The sequence below is a fragment of the Octopus bimaculoides genome, chromosome 6 (genome assembly GCF_001194135.2).
Source record: "Octopus bimaculoides isolate UCB-OBI-ISO-001 chromosome 6, ASM119413v2, whole genome shotgun sequence".
NCBI lineage: Eukaryota > Metazoa > Mollusca > Cephalopoda > Octopoda > Octopodidae > Octopus > Octopus bimaculoides.
In genome coordinates, this window is record NC_068986.1 from 1,759,049 (window position 1) to 1,768,913 (window position 9,865).

Genomic DNA, 9,865 nt, shown 5'->3' on the forward strand with positions numbered 1-9,865 from the left:
GGGTGGGTGGGTGGATGGATGGATGGATGGATGGATGGATGGATGGATGGATGGATCCATCCATCCATCCATCCACATTTATACACATTCACACACACACACAAACCAAACACACACAAACAAACCAACTAAACACCACTCAAGAATTGCAAAGTATGATGCATTAGTCTTTGGTGCAGAAAAGATTTATTCAACACTCCAATATCCAATCTATAAAATGGCTGGAACCAAAGAATGTGGGGTAACCATTACTCTCTATTTTTTTATCATTTCTTTATCCAAAGTGGTGAACCAGCAGAATTGTAAGCCATCAGACAAAATGTTTAGTGGTATTATTTCTTCTGGCTCACGAGGTTCTGAGTTCAAATTCTGCCAAAGTTGACTTTTGCCTTTCATCCTTTCGGGTTTGATAAAATATGTACCAACTGAGCAGTGATGTTCATATGATTAGTTCACACCCTCCCCTAATATTGCAGGCTTTGTACCAAAATTTCGAAGAATCATTATTTATTCACTCATATAAACAGCAAGCTTGAAGAATTATTAGAGCATTGGAAAAAAAACTCTTGCAAAATCTGTTTCATCTCTTTATATTCTGGTTTCAAATCTTGTCTGCATCAACCTTGCCTTTCATCCTTACTTGATAAAATAAAGTACCAGTTATATACTGGAGATCAGTAGTATTGACAAACCTCTTCCCACTTCCGTCAAAACTGCTCAACTTGAGCCTAAATTAGAAACAGTTATTTCTTCCTCTATATGCATATTAGTTTCATTGTTTCAATTATGAAGAAACGACAGTCATAAAACACCCGCTCCTCTACGCACAAATATTTGAATAGACTAAAACAGCAAGAAGAAGCCTACATAAAGCAATAAATATAAAGGAGCAAAATATTTAGGGAGGTCTTGTAATTGCTCAAACAAAATGATAGAAGGATAAGATCCTGAATAAATCAATATTACGGTAGCAATGATATCACAAGCAAAATAATTTCACCTAACACTAGCGTTGTAGTAAGAGCTAGCGTTGTAGTAAGAGCTAGCGTCTATTAGTCTGTCAATATTGGAGGGAGTGGATGTGTTCTGAGAAAGATCACATCTTTGATAGCTTTAATGATATATTTGTATATGTCATGTTATCTCTCTCTCTCTTTATCTATCTATCTGTCTCTATCTATCTACCCCATCTCTCTCTCTCTATCTCTCTACCTCTGTTTCTCTCTCTCTATCTCTCTACCTCTGTTTCTCTCTCTCTCTCTCTCTCTCTCTCTCTCTCTCTTTCTCTTTACAAAGAAATAATTACCTCATTGGTAGGCAGAATAATTATAAACATTGCTGGAATGATGCATCTCCTAAGTTGCATTAATAATGATTATATTAATCATAAAAAGAAGTGCAAGAAAAAGGTGAGAGAGAGAGAGAGAGAGAGGGGCTATTGAGCATTTCACACTTTTGTATCCACTTTAACAGGCATGGCAAGGCTGAGCAGTAAAGAAGTTCACTTCACAATCAAAAAGTCCTGGGTTCAATCTACCGTGAAGTATTTTGTGCACATCTTTTTTTTTAATTTTTTCTTCTTAGATTCCTGTCTACGTAAGCCTTGTGAGTGACAGTGACATTGGATAGATGGAAACTATGTGGAAGCCTGTTGCATGGATTGTATCTACAATTCAAATGTCCAGGCTTGCCACATTTTGCATCATTTTGATTCAGCCTGAGAATTAGATTAAAGGTATACATGTTGGTTGGAATACTCAGCCAACTTACACAACAGTTCAATAAGTAGGTGGTTCAGTTGATTGAGCAACTGAATGCTCATCATCAAAGCTGAAAGAGAACCTACCAATCATCCACCACATAATGGCTGGAGACAATGGTTGAATCACTCCTGTGAGATTTGTATTCTTTAGGTCAGTATTCTCAACCATTTCAGCACCACAGTCTGGTTTCACACAAGACAATTCTTCCATTGACACTGGGGGCAGAACCGTCTTAAGGTAAGGGCTCACTGAGAAGTCTTCCAGGGGATTCACTGGTCTAGGGGCCTAATTCTGATTCATGTAATTTGAGGTTTAATGTCAATAAAAAATACTATAAAGCCCAGTGCATTGATTTACCTGGGGTTTATAAAGCTGCTAAGATGGGTCTGACCCCAGTGGCAGTGGTGATCATGATTGGTAGCATGAAACAAAATAATGGTTATGGTACTGGACAATGTTGAGCATAGAGTCCAAGGCTTCAAAATACAGTTATCAGTTTCATCATAGAGTATGAAACAGAGCAGGTCAACTGTGTCACTTTATCACTATTTCTCTTTTCCAGACAGACCATAACATACACCAACATTATACACTTGGAAGAGTCAATTCATTTTTACCTACAGTTTTTCCACTTATACCTGGCCTTTGCTACTTTTCTCCTGTCAAGCAGCAATTAGTCACAGCTGACTCGACACAAGTGACATCCAAATAAGGAATGAAAGCGAGTCTGAAATAAATTTTAATAAAACAACTAAAAATCAATACTGAAAGATTATGCATATTGATTCAGCACTGGCTGGTGATAGATCTATCAAGCGGTTTTGATTTTTAACATTACACTGGAATATTGCTGTCACTCTTAACAGATTTTAGGAGTAGCAAGGGTGGTTGAGGTACATGTCTGTAGTGATAGGAAGAGGTGATGATGCATGGCTGTGGTGGTAAGCGGGTGCTGTAATGTATATATATATGCTTGTGGTGGTAGGAGTTGGTCGTGATGGATGTCTGTGTATGTTTATCATGTGAGCATGTGTGTGTGAGTGTATCTATATACATCTATCTACATACATACACATACATACACACAGACATAGTACAAGTCAGGATAATATATTGTGAAATTATTTACTTAGAACATCTTTACATGTGTTTCAATGACAATTATGCAATGATTAAGTAAAATTAATCATACATGCAGCTGGTTCAGTTTGTAGAAGTCACTTCATCAGAAGTCTTATGAATTGGTAAAGAATTTTTTTCAGTGAAAGGTATTTATGATGGTCTAGACATCGGAAAGAGAGGTGTGGAAAATAAATTTCAAACAGACAAGCATCTGGTTTGGCATGTAATAGAACATATTCAGTTGTAATTCAATAGTTATATGCCAAGCACTTTAATAGGTACTTGATAAATATTATGTATGTGTGAGTGTGGTGGTATTAACAAATGGCAGGAAATGTATTCAATATCATAGTAGATATAATATCATCATCATCATCATCATCATCATCATCATCATCATCGCCATCATTAGCTGGATGCACTTCCTGACACTGAACACTTTACAAAGTGTGCTTGGTGATTTTTATGTGCCTCTGACACAAGTGCATTTCCACAGCACCAGCACAAGTGCATTTTACATGGCACCAGCACCTGTAAAGTAAATGTATGTATGGCTGATTGCAGTTTTACTCAGCAAAATTTTATTTCAGCTGATCCAGTCACCCATTTCCTTGGAGTTTCCCTGACATGCACCCAACTTCTCAGACAGGCGAAAAAACTACATGACAAGGAAGAATCATTCACCCTGCAGTAAGAACCACACGGTTCTGAGTTCAGTCCCACTGTGCAATACCTTGGGTAAGAGTCTTCTACTATAGCCTCAGGCCTTGTGAGTAGACTAAGTAGACAGAAACTAAAAGGAGCCTGTCATATATGTGTGCGTGCATGTGTGTGTGTATGTGTGTGTGTGCATGTGTGTGTGAGTGTGTGTGTGTGTGTGTGTGTGTGTGTGTTTCTTTGAATCTGTTTGTCTCCAACCACAACTTGACAACTGGTGTTGGTGAGTTTATGTGCCCGTAACTTAGTAGTTCAGCAAAAGAAACCAATAGAAAATTTAAAAAAATAAGACTAAAAATTATTCAAGGTGATGCCCCAGTATGGCTGTAGTTTCATGACTGACACAAATAAAAGGTAAAAGATAATTATAAAAAACATCAAGGTGTAGCTTAGAAGTTAAGGTGTTGCACTGACAATCATGTGATTGTGGTTTCGATTGCCAGACAGGAGTATGTTGTGTTCTTCAGCAAAACACTTCATCATCCGACTCTGCCCAGGTCACCGATCTCCAAATACATTTCCCTAATCTCAAGGGAGGCCTCTACAGAGATGATGCCTTGCTAGTTACCAATGGTGTAAATAAATCCTCTTTAGAATGAGCTAGAAAAGATCTACAGATTTTTCTCTAGCCTAAACCTATTACTTTTGAAAATTCCCACAAAACTACTAACTTTTTAGGCGTAACTTTAAACATAGAAACCTCCCAATATTCCCATTACCACAAACCTAACCAATACCTTAAATACTTAAACATTCATTCCAATCACCATAAATCCACTCATCACAACAACACACCAACCATCAGAATCACAACAGACCACACATATACTATTCTAGAACCCTGGGAGAACCCACTTTAAGACAACCTAGACCCAACACGCAGACATATAACACTAGGTCAAAAGCTAAAACAGCTAATGCAGCTGTTATCTCATTTTGTCTAACACATATATATATATATATATTTGTATACATACACGCACACACACACACATACAGAGTAAAAGAGAGAAAATAAGTGCAAGATTGAGCAAGAGCTAAGACAGGGAAGAGCTGTAAACAATTCCTATTTTATCCCATTACCAGTTTAGAGCTCAGAAGAGTGGGCCAACAGAGAGTTCCTTGCATTGACCATTAAGAGTCCTCAGAGATGAATAGTCAACAATCAGCCTGAGTGTCTGATACCCAAAACCATATCAAATCAGCTTTCCGCAGCTGTGCAGAGTCATATTAACAAAAAAAAACCAATTTAATTCAAGCAATTTTGCTATCTATACTTTTGTTTGTTTTTCCTTTTCTACTTAGCATTCTCTGAATAGAAAAACATAATACACTGTCCATAGAAGAAGGTGATATAATGTCGGAAATTACTTTGTGTGCTCTGATACACATGGAGGACTTCATGGAACAATAATGGAACTATTAATAATAACAACAACAACAACAGCAATAATGATGAAGACGATGATGATAATGATGAATTGTGGAGAAAAAGTTGTGAAATTCCTAAAATAAATAACAATACATATAATAGTAGTAGTAGTAGTAGTAGTAGTAGCTGTAGAAAAAAAAATGTTCCAAACTGTAGCCTTGTTTTGACACGTATCAATGAAAATATTAAACATGATTTAATTGCCACTAAGCCTTTTATTATGATTTATGTTCAAGTGATATCATTGACCATTGTTATAATCACTATTAAATCGGTATTACCACCACCACCACCACCATCATCATCATCATCATCATCATTGTCATCGTCATCATCATCATCACACCACCACCACCACTGCCATTATCATCAGCACTAAAATAATCATTGAGCCAATCATAACAATTATCGTCGTCGTCGTCATCCTCATCTGTATCATCATCATCATCATCAGCAGCAGCAACATTATCATCACCAATATTGCTATAATCATCAAACTTACCATAACGATCATCACCATAATCACCATCAGCAGCAATTAATTAATATTGCTGCATCTACCATAACAATCACCATCACTCAGCAATTAAGAGTCTGCTTTGGCAGGGCTTTTATGGCCGAATGCCCTGCCCAACACCAGCCTCTCTGCAGAGTGGACCCAGTGCTTTTTACATGGCACTAGCACAGGAAAATATATATATATATGCGTAGGCTCGAAACGTTAAAGATTTTTTCACTTCCCAAACATTAAACTAATACATCTGTTTGTTATCTGCACCACCTGTCTTCGTCTTTTATTTTTGGTGAATTCTCTCTCTATATATATATATATATACACATGCATGTGTGTGTGTGTGTGTGTGTGTGTGTGTGTGTGTGTGTGTGTGTGTGTGTGCAAACATACACACAGTCATTCATTTATTTCCTTTAACATATGTGTCTCCATACTAGCATAGCTTGAATGGAAGGTTATAAGACAGGGTCTTTATAATGGCTTTTCCTGTTGCTAGCTTTTACCTGTTTATCAAGTGAGGGATTTCTTTTATTCCAGAGGAATTCGGAAATGCAGATTTAGTCGACAATTTACAGAAAGGAAATGTTGATAAACATCATATCTCACAGCTCAACTACAAACTGTGATATCACCATTTATAGCTGATCTGCAAAATGGTGATGTCATCAGCTATATTTTTGTTTCGGTGTAGGTTGTAAGCATTCATACAAATATGCTTGAACATGATCCCAACACACACATATACACATATATTATATACACAACAGGCTTCTTTTTAATTTCCATCTCGAAAATTACATACACAAGGCATTGGTGCTCTAGTAGAAAACACTTGTCCAAGGTGCCACACACTGGGACTGAATCCTAAGATGTAGTTGAGAAGCAAACTTCTTAACAACTCAACCAAACCTGTGTCTATACACGTGTAATATTGATATAGAATTTTGGCACAAGACCAGCAATTTCAGAATAGGGGATTAGTCAATTACATCAGCCCCAGTATTCAACTGGTACTTATTTTATCAACCCCGAAAGGATGAAAGGCATACATGCACACACACATGCACATACATACATACATATATTTCATTATGTTAAACCATTAATCCAGAGACATTTTCTCTCTCTCCATTTCTTCTTTCTCCCTCCACTCATCCCTTTCTGTCAAAGAGCATAGGTTCGAAACATCAAAGATTTTTCCATTCTTTACAAGCATCAAACTAATACACCTGCTTATTGTTCCCTTACCCGTCTTTGTCTTTTCTGTACATTTGAACCATATATATATATATATATATATATATATATATATATAGCTTGCTAGGTACACACATGTATATATATATATATATATATATATATACAGGTACAAAGAGAGAGACACACACACACACACACACACACACAGACGTATGTTTGTGAATGTAGTTTCTTATTTTTATTCATAACCATGCATGTTCACATAAATACAAATATCCATAAATATTTATATTTTATATTTGTTATGCAATTATTATACAAACAAGCTAAAATAAAACAGATGAGAATTGGTGAAAACCTCCTATTTTCATACACTTTCACAGTTTATGGACTTCCAAACACACAGTTATTTCTATTTCCTTGTCAGGCTCGTTTATGTAAATTCCATTATACTTTCTTTAGAACCTGCATCACATTACCAAATCAATTATTTTTATGTATACATTTGTATAAATATACAGTATTAGCTTCAGTTTCCATTTACAAACACACACATATATATATATTTACGTATGTATGTGTTTGTGCATGTGTGTGTGTTTGTGTGTGTCTGAATATATGTTATATATATATATGTATAATATATATATATGTGTATATATATTTATATATATATGTGTGTATATTTATGTGTGTGTGTGTGTGTCTGAATATATGTTATATATATATATGTATAATATATATTTGTGTATATATACTTATATATATATGTGTGTATATTTATACGTGTGTGTGTGTATATACATATATGTATGTATGTATGTATGCACATATGTATTTTCTCTGTAATTGTTTAATGTATATATATTTTTATATATACTGCACATTTCAAATTCATAAATATAGATATATTTAGTATATTTCATAAACATCATACTGGATGTAAGACAGAAATCAATCATAAATTTACTCATGTTTACACTAAGCAAAAGCCTGTGACCAATAAAAAAAAAAAACCGTTTTCTTTTTCTTTTCTTTCAACTCATTCACATTTTTTACATGTTATTTATCCTTATAATCACATCACAAAAATCAAATGTACAAAAAATATGTAAAATAAATGTATAAAAATCCATTCACAAAAAAAAATGCTTTAACATAAACAGTATTAAGGCCAAATAATGAAATATAATCATCTTAGTATCGATGCTAGCAGTTATTATTGCTATTATTATTATTATCATTATTATTTTCTGATTTTTTTATTTATTTATTTTTATTTTGCATATAAACCCTCTGAAAGATTAAATCAAGTAATTCTTGCTGACTGACTTTTTTTTCCATGCCATTCATGCAAAAGCTATTTTAATGGGAACAAAATGGTGCTTTGTATAATTGTATTTAAAATTTTATCTAACCACCACCACTATCCTCCTCCTCATCATCATCGTCACCACCATCTTCATTATTGTTATTTAATTTCTTATCTAAAGTTAAAGGTAAAATTAGGCTAATGGTTTGAATTACAATGATTTCGTAACAGCGTAGCTGTGCGGTAAGAAGCTTGCTTCACAACCACATGTTTCTGGGTTCAGTCTCACTGCATGACACCTTTGCCAAGTGTCTTCTACTATGGCCTTGGGACAACCAAAACCTTGTGAATGGATTTGATAGACAAAAACTGAAAGAAGCCCATTATGTATGCATACATACATATATATATATATATATATATATATATATATATATATACACACACACGTAACTAAATGGTTTCGCAAAAGTGTTCGATAGAATAAGTACCAGATTTGAATTTTAAAAAAGAGTACTAGGGTCAACTCATTTGACTTAAAATTCTTCAAGGTGGTGCCCCAGTATGGCTGCAGTCTAATGACTGGGACAAGTAAAAGATAAAAGATAAAAAGATCAACATTCTGTAATGTACCCACTATCCAGTTTGAAGTGACAGAAAGTTTAGTGGATTGTCAGAGTGACACATATTTTAAGGTCGAGAATATTCCATAACTTACTTCAGTCATTTGACTGTAGCCATGCTAGAGCACCACCTCGAAGGGTTTTAGTTGAACAAATTGATCCCAGGGCTTGTGTTTTAAGCCTAATACTTATTCTATCAGTCTCATTTGCCAACCTGCTAGGCTACGGGGATGTAAATACACCAACTCTGGTTGTCAAGCGGTGATGAGGGGACAAACACAGAGAAACACACACACACACACACACAAATATAAAAAGAAAATCAAATCCAAAACAGACACTGAAGCCTGGTGCAATCTTCTGCCTAGGCAGCTCCATCTCAAACTGTCCAACCCATGCCAGCATGGAAAGCAGACATTAAAATGATGATGATATTACACATATATATCATCATCATCATTCAATGTCTGTTTTGCCATGGGCCAGACAAATTTGTTGAGGCAGATTTTTTACAGCTGGATGCTCTTCCTGTTGCTAATCTTTACGGTTTCCAAGCAAGGAAATATTTCTCAATGGCCAGACATGATTTTCATGGAGGATTACTTGTATGATGAAGACGCTTGTTCACAAACATCATGTGATGTCAAGACAAGGAAACACACATATGCACACACACACATGCATATATATATATATATATATGCACACACACATGCATATATATATATATATATATATATGCACACACACACATGCATATATATGTGTGTGTGTGTGTGTGTGTAGAGACATATATACATATATACCCATAGCATCCATCACAAATAGATGCTGCTTATTAGTTTTGTTTTGTTTTTTTGTATTTTCATTCTAATGACACTTTTTTATCTTTCTGGCCCACTCTGCCACACTTTCACAACTGAAGCATCGATAGCACAACAGACAACAGTGGAATGCATTAGTTATATAAACATCATCATCATCATCATCATCGTCGTTTAACGTCCGCTTTCCATGCTAGCATGGGTTGGACGATTTGACTGAGGACTGGTGAAACCGGATGGCAACACCAGGCTCCAGTCTGATTTGGCAGAGTTTCTACAGCTGGATGCCCTTCCTAACGCCAACCACTCAGAGAGTGTAGTGGGTGCTTTTATGTGTCACCCGCACGAAAACGGCCAC

General features: G+C 35.5%; 1 protein-coding gene across 5 annotated transcripts in view; it reads right to left on the bottom strand.

The window, feature by feature from the left end:
* LOC106881073 (organic cation transporter protein) overlaps positions 1-9,865 on the bottom strand; it is a 311,309-nt gene that overhangs the window by 285,335 nt on the left and 16,109 nt on the right. The gene's annotated exons all lie outside the window — the stretch shown is intronic.